The sequence below is a fragment of the Jaculus jaculus genome, chromosome 2 (assembly GCF_020740685.1).
Source record: "Jaculus jaculus isolate mJacJac1 chromosome 2, mJacJac1.mat.Y.cur, whole genome shotgun sequence".
In the NCBI taxonomy this organism is placed as follows: domain Eukaryota; kingdom Metazoa; phylum Chordata; class Mammalia; order Rodentia; family Dipodidae; genus Jaculus; species Jaculus jaculus.
In genome coordinates, this window is record NC_059103.1 from 193,301,794 (window position 1) to 193,317,423 (window position 15,630).

The 15,630-nt window shown below is 46.4% G+C and overlaps 1 pseudogene; it reads right to left on the bottom strand.

Annotated features, from left to right (window-relative positions):
• Nucleotides 1-6,394, bottom strand: LOC101598198 (annotated as a pseudogene).
• Nucleotides 6,395-15,630: the final 9,236 nt, after the last annotated feature.

The following is a 15,630-nucleotide window of genomic DNA, read 5'->3' on the forward strand; positions in this document are numbered from 1 at the left end:
CTAGTCTACTTCCTCCATGCACGATGCACCCTCATCACCCCCCAGTGAGGGGGGATGTCATCAGAAACAGCAGCACTGGGCTCCTCTGAGGCCGCCCCATCTTCATCACTGCCTAACCCCAGCTTCATCCTGCGGTGGAAGCGGTTGGAGAGCGTCTGGGGATCCTCCGGGGAGAAGCCAGAAGAGAGCAGAGCTGATTCGAGCAGCAGCGTTCCCGGGTCCTTGACGGCTTTGTCGTTCTCATCTGCCTCGGCCTTTTGCCCAGGGTCTCCATGGTGGGGTGGTCAGGGTCGACCTCCAGGCACTTCTTGGCCATCAAGTAGCCCATCTGGAGCTGTCGCGAAGTGCCTGGGCCTTCTCGATTCGCTCCATGTTGGCTGTCCAGTCATAGGTACTAGTCACAATGCGGCAGGGTGAAGACACGAGCCTATTGGAGATTGTCACCTTCTCAACCTGCTTGTCCAAAATCTTCATGAGCTTACATAGGTCGTCAAACATGGCCTTGCTCTCTTCCTTCTTCTCCTCTTCATCCTCTGGTCGCTCCAGACCCTCTTTGGTCACGGAGACCAGGCTCATGCCATCAAACTCCTTGAGCTGCTGCACGCAGGACTTGTTAACGGGCTCAGTCATGTGCACGACCTCAAAGCTCCACTTCCACACACGCTCCACAAAAGCAGAGTTGGCCACCTGCTCTTTACTTTCACCAGGACCCTGGAACTCTCTCAGGCCATGTATTTTTCTTATTATTTTTTATTTACTTATTTGCAAGGAGAAAGAGAGAATGAATATGGGAGCGTCAGGACCCTAGCCACTACAAATGAACTCTTTGTGCATCTGGCTTTACATGGGTACTGGGGAATCAACCTCAGGTCATTAGTCTTTTCAGGCAAGCACTTTAACCACTGAGCCATCTCTCCAGCCCCTCCCATACCTCTCTGTCCACCTATTGCTTCCTTCCGAAGACACTCCTTGACCTTTTGGAATCAGAGGTTTTCTGGATTTCAATTTCCTGACTCTGTTCTCTTCAAAACCTGCATTCAAGCCGGGCGTGGTGGTGCATGCCTTTAATCCCAGCCCTCGGGAGGCAGAGGTAGAAGGACCACCATGAGTTCGAGGCCACCCTGAGACTACATAGTAAATTCCAGGTCAGCTTGAGCTAGAGTGAGACCCTTCCTCAAAAAAAAAAAAAAAAAAAAAAAAACCACCTCTGTGTCCATTGGCTTTCTCAGAACAAGCAAATGATCTGTTTGTTCCCTTTGGGCCTACAATTAGCTGACTACAAAGGAGGGATCCCTTACTCCAAATCCCTATCATCACCAGAAACTTGTTAGAAATACAGAATCAGAACCTGCAGTTGGGCAGGCTCTCTAGGTGACTGGAGTGACCGCTGAAGTTGAAGGAACTGCTCTGCGGACGTTAGACAGCTCCTGTCCACTTCCTCTAGCATTCAGGCGGGTAAGTAGCAAAGCTAATACCATGATTGCTGCCTGGCTGCAGAGTGCAGATCCTGACTCCTGGAAATTAGGGAGGCAAAAGGATGCATCAGATATAGTGTACACCACCTGGTGTGGGTACACTTGAACTTACAGGACAGCCAGCAGTGTGTAGGAATGCCACTTCGGCTGGCCTGGGACAAAACACAGCATGAAATATTTGGTGGACGCTATTGCAGGCTAATATCCACTTCCTCCCTCTGTTTCTTCTCGCTAACTCAACCAAGATGCTCCTCAGGCAGTAACGTGCTCAGCCCCAGGTGAGAAACAGTTTCCCAGCTTCTCTTGCAGCTAGAGACAGCTAGCTAACAAGGTAAAAAGCAGAAAGCCACTGTATAGCCAGTACCCTTCTCCCTCCTCCTTTCTTGCCTTATACACATTGGGGATCTTCAGACGGGAGCCTTGGTGTGTTCCTTGAGGCTATGGCCATAGCTCCTTACTTTCAAACTCCTTGATATGTCGTAATAGGGTGCTAAGGGTTCAGGAAAGCTCTTGAACCCTAAACCCCGGGTCCATGTCTACTTTATTAATTAATTAATTTATTTATTTATTGGTTTCTCAAGGTAGGGTCTCACTCTAGCTCAGGCTGACCTGGAATTCATTATGTAGTCTCAGGATGGCCTGAGAGATCATCCTACCTCTGCCTCCCAAGTGCTGGGATTAAAGGTGTGTGCCACCACATCTGGCTCCGTGTCTACTTTTAATCAAATAATTGAATTTTTTAAAAGAATGATAACTATTAAATTATTATGTTGACTTAGGGAAGTACAGAACCAAGGAAAGGTACCACGTGGCTCGAGATCCCACGTGGAGGGCCTGAGAAAACCATGGGGCCATGGTTCAAAAAGCTCTCAAGTAAGTAAAAATAAACAAAAATAAAAAAAGAAGTCAGATCCTGGCCCAAAGACATTCCTGCCTTTTTTTTTTTTTTTAACTTTCCAGGGTCACCCTAAATGCCTAAAAGAACTACTTGACTAGCTGACTACCTCTTGATATGAGAAAAGCAAACCTCTGTTTAATTGAAGTTTTCACTGGAGTGTTCTGATATTTGCAATCAAATGTACTCATAACCAACACGAAGTCTATGTGCCATCCCTGTACTACATACAAATCTTTCCACTCATATACCTATTCATTTCTTCCTGTCCTAATGGCAAGGTGTGGAGGGATAAGTTAGAAATAGTCTGTTTCCTATTCAAGGACACTTGATCTGTGTTTAAAGGATAAGTGTTTGACAAGGAGATAAAACATGGGAAAACACAGGAAGCCGAAATGAAAGGGTATATACAACTTAGAGACTTTTTGTTATCATTTTGTTTACTTATTTATTTATTTGAGAGAGAGAGAGAATGGGCAAACCAAGAGCCTCTAACCACTGCAAAGGAACTCCAGACACATGTGCCACCTTGTGTATCTGGCTTGTGTGGGCCCTAGGGAATTGAACCTGGGTCCTCTGGCTTTGCAGGCAAGTGCCTTAACTGCTAAGCCATCTCTCCAGCCCCTTTTTTTGTTTTCTTTTGATGGGTGTGTATGATGTGCATGCATGAATGTGTGGCAAGGGATGCTTATGTATGCACATGCATCTGGTGACCAGAGGTTGACATCAGCTGTATTCCTTAATCATTCTCCTTTTTTTTTTTTTTGTTTGTTTGTTTTTTGAGACATAGGCTCTTATTGACCCTAGGGGTCACCAATTTGGGTAGACTATCAAGCCAGGAAGCCCTAGGGATCCACCTGTCTCTACCTTTCAGCTCTGGCATTACAGAATCTGACCACCACACCCAGCAGTTAGTGTGGGCACTGAAAGTCCAAACTCAGGACCTCATGCTTGCCCAGCCAACTCCTCAGCACCAAGTGGTAGGAACCTAACAAACTGTTTCTCAAACGTAACCCAAGAAGAAACCACCAATTCTGAACTTTTCTTTCTTTTTTTTTTTTTTTAAGAGACAGGCTCTCACCTATCCAAGGCTGACCTTAAAACTCACTATGGAGCTGGAAAGCTGGCTTAGTGGTTAAGGCATTTGCCTGCAGAGCCAAAGAACCCTGGTTCTAATCCCCAAGACTCACGCAAGCCAGATGCACAAGGTGGCACATGCATCTGGAGTTTGTTTACAATGGCTGGAGACCCTGGCACACCAATTCTCTATCTATCTATCTGCCTCATTCCCTCTCTTTCTCTCTCTCTCTCTCAAATAAATTAAAATATAATTTTAAAAATCTCACTATGTACCCAACCCAAAGATGACCTGAATCTTTGGTCACCCTGCCTCCACCTTCTGCATGTTGGGAGCACAGTACATGCCACCAGGTCCAGTTTTGCCCAGAGCTTTGTGCCCAGCAAAAGCCTCCAAAACAACCAGTTTTGACAGCCAAGTAACCCTAACTTGAAACTCAGTTTTGAAACAAAACAAAACAAAACAAGAAGTCGTAATCTACTTGGGAAGAACCTGAAAACATAGCCAAAGAACTAAGCTATTCATTTAGATAATGAGAACTCAAAATTGGTTTGGGATTTTCCAAAATAAGTAAAACACCATCTGGGAAACAGAGGAAAGAGAGATGAGATGTGAGTGCTTGCAATCTTTTCCCTGGGCTTGGCTTCCTCAACTGAATTTGTATCACAAACCCTGGCATCAGATCGCTCGCTCTAGGTCGATTCCCCAGCTCGTTATGCCATCTTCCTCTGACCACCCAGTCTGGGGGCTGCCCAGTGAACACTTCCCGGGCTGACGTACTTTCTTCCTCTTAAAATGGCCACACCTTCCCCTCTTTTGCCTAAACTTCACCCTTTCCTGTCTAGATTCCACCAGAACAAATAAAAGCAAATCCGGGCCTGGAGGGATGGTTTAGCGGTTAAGGCATTTGCCTGCAAAGCCAAAGGATCCAGGTTCGATTCCCCAGGACCCATGTTAGCCAGATGCACAAGGGGGCACACACGTCTGGAGTTCATTTGCAGTGGCTGGAGGCCCTGATGGGCCTATTCTCTCTCTCTCGCTTTCTCTGTCAAATAAATAAATAAGATATTTTAAAAGTAAATCCAGAGAGATGGATAAAAGCAGTTTAAGACACAAATATCCCAACACGTTCTCAGAAAGCCTTGCTCTTCTGAAGTCCTGGGGGGCAGTTGCCGTCACCACGGGTGAGGTTGCTGGCTTACTTTGTGAAGCTCCTCAAAGCCAGAAAATGGGCAACAGCTTTCACCTCTGCAACACTGCTGTCCTCTCTCTTAGTAGCAGCGCACACACTGTTCCCCATTGGGAGAGTCTTCTGTGACCCCGTTCTAGCTATGGAATGTTGATGTCACACCGCCTCAGAACATGACCCTCTTTCTCCATGAATGGTCATGTGACTCAGGCTTAGCCCATCATAGCACACCTTTGACCTCAGGTCAAAAGGTCCAAGGGAAAAAAGTTGAATAATAAGGAATCAAACAAGCCAATCAAAAAATGGGCTATGGAGCTAAATAGAGAGTTCTCAAAGGAAGAAATACGAATGGCATATAAGCATCTAAAAAAATGTTCTACGTCACTAGTCATCAGGGAAATGCAGATTAAAACTACATTGAGATTCCATCTCACTCCTGTCAGATTGGCCACCATCATGAAAACAAATGATCATAAATGTTGGCGGGGATGTGGAAAAAAAGGAACCCTTCTTCACTGTTGGTGGGAATGCAATCTGGTCCAGCCATTGTGGAAAACAGTGTGGAGGTTCCTAAAACAGCTAGAGATTGATTTACCATATGACCCAGCTATAGCGCTCCTAGGCATATATCCAAAGGACTCATCTCATTTCCTTAGAAGTACATGCTCAACCATGTTTATTGCTGCTCAATTTATAATAGCTGGGAAATGGAACCAGCCTAGATGTCCCTCAACAGATGAGTGGATAATGAAGATGCGGTACATTTATACAATGGAGTTCTACTCAGCGGTAAAGAAAAATGAAGTTATGAAATTTGCAGAAAAATGGATGGACCTGGAAAGTATTATACTTAGTCAGGTAACCCAGGCCCAGAAAGCCAAGCGCCACATGTTCTCTCTCATATGTGGATCCTAGCTACAGATGACTGGGCTTCTGCGTGAGAATGAAAATACTTAGTAGCAGAGGCCAGTAAGTTGAAAAGGAGACATAAAGGGTGGAGAAAGGAAGGGAGGAGGATACTTAATAGGTTGATATTGTATATATGTAATTATAATGATTGTAATGGGGAGGTAATATGATGGAGAATGGAATTTCAAACGGGAAAGTGTGGGGGTGGGGAGGGAGGGAATTACCATGGGATATATTTTATAATCATGAAAAATGTTAATAAAAATTTAAAAAAAAAAAAAAAGGTCCAAGGGATACACACATGACCCAACCAGTCATTCTTGAAGTTTCTAGAAACCGAAAGGGGTACTTTCTTGCATTGGGCAGTGAGAAGCGTACAACAGGTGAGACATTGGAAGCCTGTTTAATGCCCCCTAGGAAGCTGAGAAAAGTTAATTCCCTTTTACTTACTTGCATGCTCTGTGCCGCTAGGATGGACCAACGTGGGCCACAGTTGCCATGAGGTCACACAAGCGAATTCTAGTAAGTATGAAATGACACTAAAAACCAACTGGAAATACATCCACTGCCCCTATGGCAAGCTTGATGAGCCATTTCCAGGGTTCCTATGTGTCTCTGCGTTTGCTTGCGCTGTCTTCTGAGCCCTGGAACAGACAGAAAGGTGGTTGCTTCCCACCACTATGCAGTCTTAGCTGTGGCAAAGCTCCCTCCCCACCCCCAGGATTCAGGGCCCCTGAAGTGGGGCCCTGCTTCCCACTGCTGGGGTACATGACCGTGGGCACATCCTCCAGCTCTGTCTCCTCATTTAAACACTGGGAGGTTTTGACCAGATGACCATTTACTTTCATTCCAACCGTGAGATTCAATAGTTCCAGGAGCCTGGGCCAGCACCCTTGGAAGAGGCTTCAGGCTCCAGCTTCTCTGGCTGTATCCCCAACCATAGCCTTTGCACAAGTCCCCCGTGACACCGGAGAGCTCGCCCGGGGAAGCCTGTTTCCACAAACAATGTGCAATTAAGGAACAGCGGACAATAGGATGAAAATCTGAAAAGTAGGCTGTTTGGGAATATTTATCCAAACCCAGAACATATCACTCAGCATCTCTCCTCTGCCAAGTTACAGCCACAGTGGCGCCTGTTAGAGAAACACAGAACCTTTGTTTGGGGTCATTTAACCAGCTGCTCTGGAAAGACAGCTGCCCCCGCCCGCCTGCTCTCAACCTCCACCCTGCAGAGGTGGGGGAACCTTCCAGGCACCAGCACAAGAACAAGGCTGAGGGCTGGCTGGCCTTAGCCCAGTTTTTAATCCTTGCGTGCCCCAAGGAGAGGTTTCACCCATGTCTTCAACTCTCGTGTGGTAGGGTGTCCACACATTATGTAAGAATAGGGCTCTGGAAGCAAGGACGCCCATGGAACATTACAATTTAGATTGTCCACATCGGGAAATTGCATAATTTTCCACATCAGAGGACTAAAGTTTGGACTTCAGAGTTCTTCAAGATTGGATTCAGGAATCTTCCCAAAGCCACACAACGGCTAAGTGTCAGAGCCAGGATTTAAACCCAGACTGCTCTGAGACCAAAGCCCAGGATGTTAGCCACAACAGTCAGTCCCTCATCAAGTGGCTGTCATGGCGCTGAAGCAGTTACCACACTGGAAGCAACACACACACACACACACACACACACACACACACACACACACACAACACACACACACTCAAAATGGGCTGACACGTGGTAGGTGTGTCTCTAAAGGACTCCTCCAAGCACTCCCAGGCCAGGAAATAGACAATCCTTCTTTCTAAGGCTCTGGCGTTCATCGTGTCTGTGGTGGTGAAAGGATGGTGGGAATGGGGGACATGGTTGGGGTCTAGCCTTTCTAGGTGGTCCAAGGAACTTGCTTAAAAGCTTGACATCCTGGGTTTGAATCCTCAGTACCTATGTAAAGCCACGTGTGCAAAGTGGCATGTGCATCTGGAGTGTGTTTCAATAGCAGGAGGTCCTGGTGTGCCTATACTCACTCTGTCTCTGAGTCTCTCTCGCTCTCTCTCTCTCTCTCTCTCTCTCTCTCTCTCAAATAAATAAAAATATTTTTAAAAAAGAACTTAAAGAAGAATCGGGCATGGTGGCACACGTCTTTAATCCCAGCACTTGGGAGGCAGAGGTAGGAGGATCGCCATGAGTTCAAGGCCACCCTGAGACTGCATAGTGAATTCCAGGTCAGCCTGGACCTGACAGAAATATCCAATGCAAGCATGAGGGCCTGAGAGGACGTGGCTTGATCCCCAGCACCCACAAATAGAGCTGAGCATGGGGCTGGAGAGGTGGCTCAGCAGTTAAAGGTGCAGAAGAGCGAAAGAGGAAGTCAACCAATGGTCTCCTCTGGCCTCCACATACACGCACACAGAGGTGCACGTATCTGCGTACGCTACAAATACACACACCCCACACCCGCAGGAAGGAAACCTGTACAACCCACATAAAATTAGCTCACCAAGAGTAGGACATAAATTTAAGGGTTTCTTTTTAATTGCTTTTTCTTTTTTATATGTATTTATTTGAGAGAGAGAGAGAATGGGCACAACAGGGCCTCTAGCCACTGCAAACGAACTCCAGACGCATGACTCTCCTTGTGCATCTGGCTTCTGGGGGTCCTGGGGAATCAAGCCTGGGCTCTTAGGCTTTGCAGGCAAGCACCTTAATCACTAAGCTATCACTCTTGCCCAGACTTAAGGTTTTATTATATTGAAATAAAGCGGGATACATGGTCTTGATTGGACCATCTGTATGAGATCTTTGAAAGCATGAATAGAGATGGATTGTACTTGATAGGAGGAGATCATTATTCATCATTCAGTATATTATCAAGTTACATATGAATATATAGTCATTGCTTACCAATGCATAATGAATGGGCAAAATGTAAGGAGATATATATATATGTACATATATATAATTTAGCTCTAAATATTGAAAATGTATCAGAAAAAAATGAATGAAAAATTAACAATTGTTGAATCTAAATAATGGTCATATAATAGTCTCTTCTCTCTCCTGAAATCTTTCCTAATACAGAATTCCATTAAAGCAGTTTCCTAACATATACACACTGAAATTATCAAATTTGGGCAATGATAACTGTCACAGTACTAATAACCTATGTATAGCAAAACTCCAATTTTGCCAAGTATCTAATTCTCCCCTTTTACACTACACAACAACTCTTTCTTTCTTTCTTTCTTTCACTTTGTTTTTTGTTTTGCTTTATTTCCCGAGGTAGGGTCTCACTCTAGCCCAGGCTGACCTGGAATTCACTATGTAGTCTCAGGATGGCCTCGAACTCACAGTGATCCTCCTACCTCTGCCTCCTCAGTGCTGGGATTAAAGGCGTGCACCACCATGCCCAGCTGACAACTTTTTATTTCCCGACTCCATTTCTGAGTCATGTTTGGCATCATTTACTTGTCACACTTCTTTGTTCTTTTGATCTAAACCGTTTCTCAGCCCCTCCTTGTCTTTCTCAACGTGGACATGTTCCTACGGGCTAAGAACTGAATCTGGGGCTTTCCACATGCCTGGCAAGCATCTACCTCTGTATCTCTGAGCCACATCCAGAGCCCAGCACTTATACTTTTAAGGACTAAGGCCTACTTTCCAGTGGCCTGTCTGTCCTTCATTCATAATTTGGTTCCTGAACTCTTGAGCATTTGGGCAGGAACACTACATAAGACGTGACTTTCCCAGGGTCACACATCAGAATGCACACAGGTCAGCTTGGGGTTTGGGGGTGGGTTTGTTTGTATGTAGCCTAACCTAGCTTCAAACTCTCTATGTAGCCCAGGCTGGCCTCAAACCTGCAATTCTGCTGCCTTAGCCTCTTACATGGCTGGGATTACAGGTGTCCAGATTACCAATTTGTATTGGTCAGGTTGCTGTTGAGCATTTGGTGAAGGTGGCTTTGGCCATATTTCTCCACTGTAGAGACCCTATTCTTCCCCTTCATAAAAACCCATCAACTGCACAGCAATTGGGAGAGTGGAAAACTCCGGTTCCCCACTATGGTTGGCGTTTGCATGCTGGAATCAGCAAATCCTTCCCTGGCTGCCCTGTTCCTTTCTTGTTGTTTGTTTGGTGAAGGGCCTCCTGCATGCTAGGCAGGCACTAGGCTAAGCCCCCAGCCCTAGATTCCCACAGAATGATAATCCTCTGGCTCAGTGGTGCCTTTTCCATTTATTTACTACATTTATTTACACTTATTAGTTGATGTTCTACTGAAAAGAAGAGCTTTCCCTTCTCCCTTTGCCATTTAGTTGTTAGTTCCAGTATGGACTTTAAAATGTAGGTATGTTTGTTTTTAGGCACTGGAGAGATGGCTCAGCAGTTATGGTGCTTGCCTATAAAGCCTAAGACCCGAGTTCAATTCCTCAGTACCCACTTAAAGTCAGGCGCACAAGGTGGCATGTCTGGAGTTCCACGGAGAATTAGAAAGACATTTCTTCTGCCTCTAACACTGTGTGTAGCATAGCAGGATCGAGGTCACAGCATCCTTGTGAAAGGTGCTCATTCAAGGTTATCCACTCCTCCAGCATCCGTCCTGGTTCATTGCAAAATGGGCTAGTCTTCTTCCAGTTCCTTGTCTGGCCATACCAAGAATGGAATGGACAGACAAGAACTAATTACAGTGGAATGAATACTACTGCTCAAATAAAGACTGGACTCTCAGTGACAACAGGCTTGCCAGTCTAGAGGACAAAGGTGGCGGTTCCAACCGAGTCTTGGTGGCAGCAGGTTGCCATCCAGGACATGAAGGCCTTACAACTCTGAAGCCACGAGAGGTTTCTGTCGGGCACGGCTGAGGGCCTCAGGGCCACTGCAGGTTTAAGCAGGCCTGAGCTGTCAGGCATGACTAAGGGCCTGGGACCAGAGGATGCAATAGGCCTAGACCCCAGTAATTGAGACCAGCAGGAGAGAGGCCACTCCCTCCCTCAGCCCAGGCTGCCTTGACATCCTAAGACATAGGTTTCACTTTACCCAGAGCCTTGAGACCTTTTGCGGCTTGCCCAGAAAGTCCCTATATGTTAATGAGGTATCAGCCAGCAGCCTTCGCACAGCCAGCCAATCCCATTATGACCAGTACCTATACCTTTTCCCAGCACTACTTAGACCACGTGACCCTTTCCTGCTCACCTGGAAAATCCCTACATGCTAATTAGGCATCAACAGGACCTTTGTACTAACCAATCCCCTTATGACCCATACCTACCCATACCTCTTCCCGCTCTTTCACAAATGCTAATAAACCCATTCCCCTGACGAATAAATGAGCTGTCCTCTGACACAGTCTCTTGGGTGTTTCTTCACGTCGCACTCACGGCCACTCAAGACCCTGCTCCGCAGTTGCGCCACAGCCCCAAGGTGGAAGGGAACCACAGGTTTCAGGATAGCCATCAAGAGGGTTGAAGTGGGCACAGACTGGTGGAGCAACAGTGGGTGCCAGGGGAGCAGGAGCTGCCAGTCTCCCCGAGGCAGGAACAAGCCTGACCACTGAGTGCATAGGTCTGGGCACAGGTGCAGGTCCAGTACCCCAGCACAGGCAGCTCCAGAGAACCCCAAGGCCAGACACATGTCCAGCTTCTAGAACTGGAGTAGCTCTGGGGGTTCTCAGGGCAGAAGTCCAAATCCCCAAGCATGAGTGGCTGGGAAGTCCAACGACATGTCTGGTCCCTGGGTCAAGTGTCCTTAGTCTTCTCTTCACTGTCCAGGGAATCTGACAGGACCAAAAAGAAACAGTTAAGGAGTTTATATGGACAGAGAAGGGTCCTGGGCTGGAGAGATGGCTTAGCAGTTAAGCGCTCGCCTGTGAAGCCTAAGGACCCCGGTTCGAGGCTCGGTTCCCCAGGTCCCACGTTAGCCAGATGCACAAGGGGGCGCACGCGTCTGGAGTTCGCTTGCAGAGGCTGGAAGCCCTGGCGCGCCCATTCTCTCTCTCTCCCTCTATCTGTCTTTCTTTCTGTGTCTGTCGCTCTCAAATAAATAAATAAAATATAAAAAAAAATTTAAAAAAAAGAGAAGGGTCCTGATTGGTCATGCAAATTAAGTGAAAATCACACAGACTAATCAGAAGGACCTGTCAGCCCACCGAGAGTTCAAAAGTTCCTGCCACCTTCTGTTGCTGTGATGACTGTCAAGTGGCTGAGAAGCTTTTTAAAATGATAGAACCAGCCAGACGCAGTGGCACACACCTTTAATCCCAGCACTCGGGAGGCAGAGGTAGGAGGATCACCATGAGTTCAAGGCCACCCTGAGACTACAGAATGAATTCCAGGTCAGCCTGGGCTAGAGTGAGACCCTACTTCGAAAAAAAAAAAAAAAAAAAAGACAGAGTATAGCATAACAGTAAGAGTTTCCAGTGGACTTCAGTGACCACTGGGGATGTGCCCTTCCCTCCTAGTGTAGAGCAGCAAGCAAGCAATGCCCACAAAGAGCCTTCCGAACGGGGGGGGGGGGCGCGGGTGGGACAAGTCCTGTCTGCCAGCTCCCACCTGTATGCCGCTGGGAGCCCCTTTCCTATCGCACTAGGGGTCAAGATTTGGAGTGGCCATAGTGAACCTGGACTACAGGCTCATTAATAAACTCCATGTATGATTAAATATGACAAATAATTTCACCCCAGCCGATGGAGACTACCACAGAGCAGCAGACCCAGCACTCCATAGCAAAGCCTGGGAGAAAGGGAGGCAGCAGGGACTTCAGCAGGACCTCCACCTTTGCACCAGGAGCTCACCAACAGGGGTGGGGTGGGCCCTCCAGGTGTACTTGACCAGTGAAGAGTCAAACACCCAGCGTATGGAAACTGGGCTGCCAGATTGGTTCTAGAGAGCCACAGAAAAACAGAGAAAAATGGCACAGCAGTCACCTTCTCATGCCTGGGACAGAACATCTGACCAAAAGTAGCATATGGAGAGCTGCAGAGATGGCTCAGCAGTTAAGATGCCTGCCTGTAAAGCCTAACAGCCTGGGTTTGTTTCCCCACTACCCATGTAAAGCCAGATGCACAAGGTGGCATGTGCATCTGGAGTTTATTTGCAGCAGCTGGAAGCCCTAAGGTGCCCATTCTCTCTGTCTCTCTTCTTATGCTTGCAAATAAGTAAATAAAAATAATTTTTAGCCGGGCATGGTGGGGTACGCCTTTAATCCCAGCACTTGGGAGGCAGAGGTAGGAGGATCACCGTGAGTTTGAGGCCACCCTTAAACTACATAGTGAATTCCAGGTCAACCTAAGGTAAAGTGAGACCCTACCTCAAAAAAAAAAAAAATTTTTTTTAACTTTTAAAAGGAGCTGGAGAAAAACAAGAACTTCCGGTTAAGATGGCGGCGTAGGTACCACGCCAAAACAGCCTGGGGGGGGAAAGACCAAAATAAACTCAGCAAAATACACACTTTTACTAAAAAGTGAGGTGTATAGGAAGTTGAGGCGGCAGCGGAGAAGTGGAAGAGTTATAGAGCATCCAGAGCCTGCACAGGCGGGAACAGCGGCTCCGGGGCGGCTCAGCTACCCGCCGCAACCGCGGAGCGGCAGAAAACCGCCGGTCTCTCGACTCGAGCCGCAGGACAAGCCAGGTGCGGGATTTTCCCCTCACACCGCGCTCTCCGCAACTCGGGAAACGTGAGGGGAGAGCGGCAGCGAGCAACGGAGGGAGGAGCAGACCGCGAGGTAAAAGCACACGATACAACCAGAACAGCCGCGGCTCCCTCCCCTCCCCTGCCGCCTGAACCCAGCTCCAGCGAACACAGCAGCGGCCCGGGACCCGGCCACGCCAACTTGGGCTGACGGCGGGACCCAAGCAGGAGCAGAATTTGGCAGCAACTTCAGCGGCTCCAGCACCGGTACCAGTGGCCCCAGCAGCAGCGGACCCAGGACAGCAGCGGCTTCGGGGTGAGCAGCAGCGGTGGACACGACAACGGCAGCTTCAGCAGTGGTGGGGGCTCCGGCGGAGGCACCTACAACAGCTGCAGAGGCGGCAGCGGCTCAGTTTGCCCCGTAGGAAAAGCAAGTGCCCAGCTCCAGAAATCAGAACAGCAGCCCGACGACCCAGGCAGCAACTTGACTGAGACCACAATCACCCAAGGTAACTGGGATTGCACCAGGGAAGGGTCTCACCTGGTCACAAGCTGACTTGGATACCTCAACAGACCAGAAATCTAAACCTCTTTGTTGATAGAGGATCTGGTCATTATAATAACTACTCTTGCATACATACTCGGGGCTGTTGTTGATGGAATGGGTACAGTGTTTAGCTAAATTTTAGAATCTACCAGTATATTATTCCACTCAGCCTGCTTGAATACTCCTATAGCAGGGAAACTCAACCCCTAAGAACATCTTTGTAGATACTCTGAGAGTCTTAAGAGCCACACCTAATACCTTAAGGTCCTACCCTGAAAATATTTTACGCCAAATCAATTGATACAGCTAAGAATACACAGCTAGCTAGAAAATCCAAGCATTAACTTAATCCAAGATGCAAAAATATATACATTATAACACAAGAAACACTAAAAAGCAAGACGATATAAATCCACCTAAAAGTATTAATGCATCAGAAATGTCCTCCAGTGAGAAAGAGTTAGAGGAAATGCCTGAGAAAGAGTTCAAAAGAATAATTATAAATATGTTCAAAGAGGTCAAAGAACACATGAAAACAACCAAAGAAGAAATCAAAGAGGAAATCAAAGAGGAAATCAAAGGAATCAAAGAAGAGGCAGGACACCAATTTAATGAAATAAAGAAGGCAATACAAGACATAAATAGAGAAATAGAAATAATAAAGAAAAACCAGTCAGAATTATTAGCAATGAAGAACACAGTTAATGAAATAAAAAACTCTGTAGAAAATCTCACCAGTAGGATGGATGAGGGAGAGGACAGAATATCTAAGCTAGAAGATCAGGTGGCAGACCTAATGCAGTCCAACAAAGAGAAAGACAAACTTATAGAAAAGTACGAGTGGGAATTTCAAGATATTCGGGACACTATGAAAAGATCCAATATAAGAATTCAGGGCATAGTAGAAGGAGAAGAATTCCACTCCAGAGGCATAGTAGGCATCTTCAACAAAATCATAGAGGAAAATTTTCCCCAAATTGGGAAAGAGGTGCCAATACAGATACAGGAAGCCTTTAGAACCCCAGCCAGACAAAACCCAGAAAGAAACTCTCCTCGCCACATTATACTCAAACTTCCAAACACACAAACCAAAGAAAAAATATTGAAAGCAGTTAGAGAGAAAAATCAAGTTACCTACAAAAGCAAGCCCATCAGGATTACAGCAGATTATTCAACACAAACTTTTAAAGCCAGAAGGGCCTGGAGTGATATATTCCAAGTTCTGAAAGATAACAACTGTCAACCAAGGTTACTTTATCCTGCAAAGTTATCCATCCAAATAGATGGAGAAATAAAGACATTCCATGACAAAAGCAGGTTAAAGGAATATCTGAAGACAAAACCAGCTCTACAGAAAATACTTGATAGAATCCTCCATGCTGAACAAAAGGAAAAGCACACATATAAGGAACCTAGAAAAAACCAGCCATACTCAAATACCAGTTAACAGAAGAGAGCACAGGTAGAACAAGTAACACACACACACACACACAAATGGCAAACATAAATACACACCTTTCAATAATATCTCTTAATATCAACGGTCTCAATGCCCCAACGAAAAGACATAGATTTGCAGACTGGGTTAAAAAGCAGGATCCTACAATTTGTTGTCTTCAAGAAACTCACCTTTCTACAAAGGATAGACATTATCTTAGGGTGAAAGGTTGGAAGACGGTGTTTCAAGCAAATGGGCCTAGAAAACAAGCAGGGGTTGCTATCCTAATATCAGACAGGGTGGACTTTAGTCCGAAGTTAGTCAAAAAAGATAAGGAAGGTCACTTTATATTGATTAAGGGCACACTACAACAGGAGGACATTACAATCCTAAACATATATGCACCTAACATGGGGGCTCCCAAATTCGTCAAACAAACACTATTAGAACTAAGGTCACAGATAACACCAAACACGGTG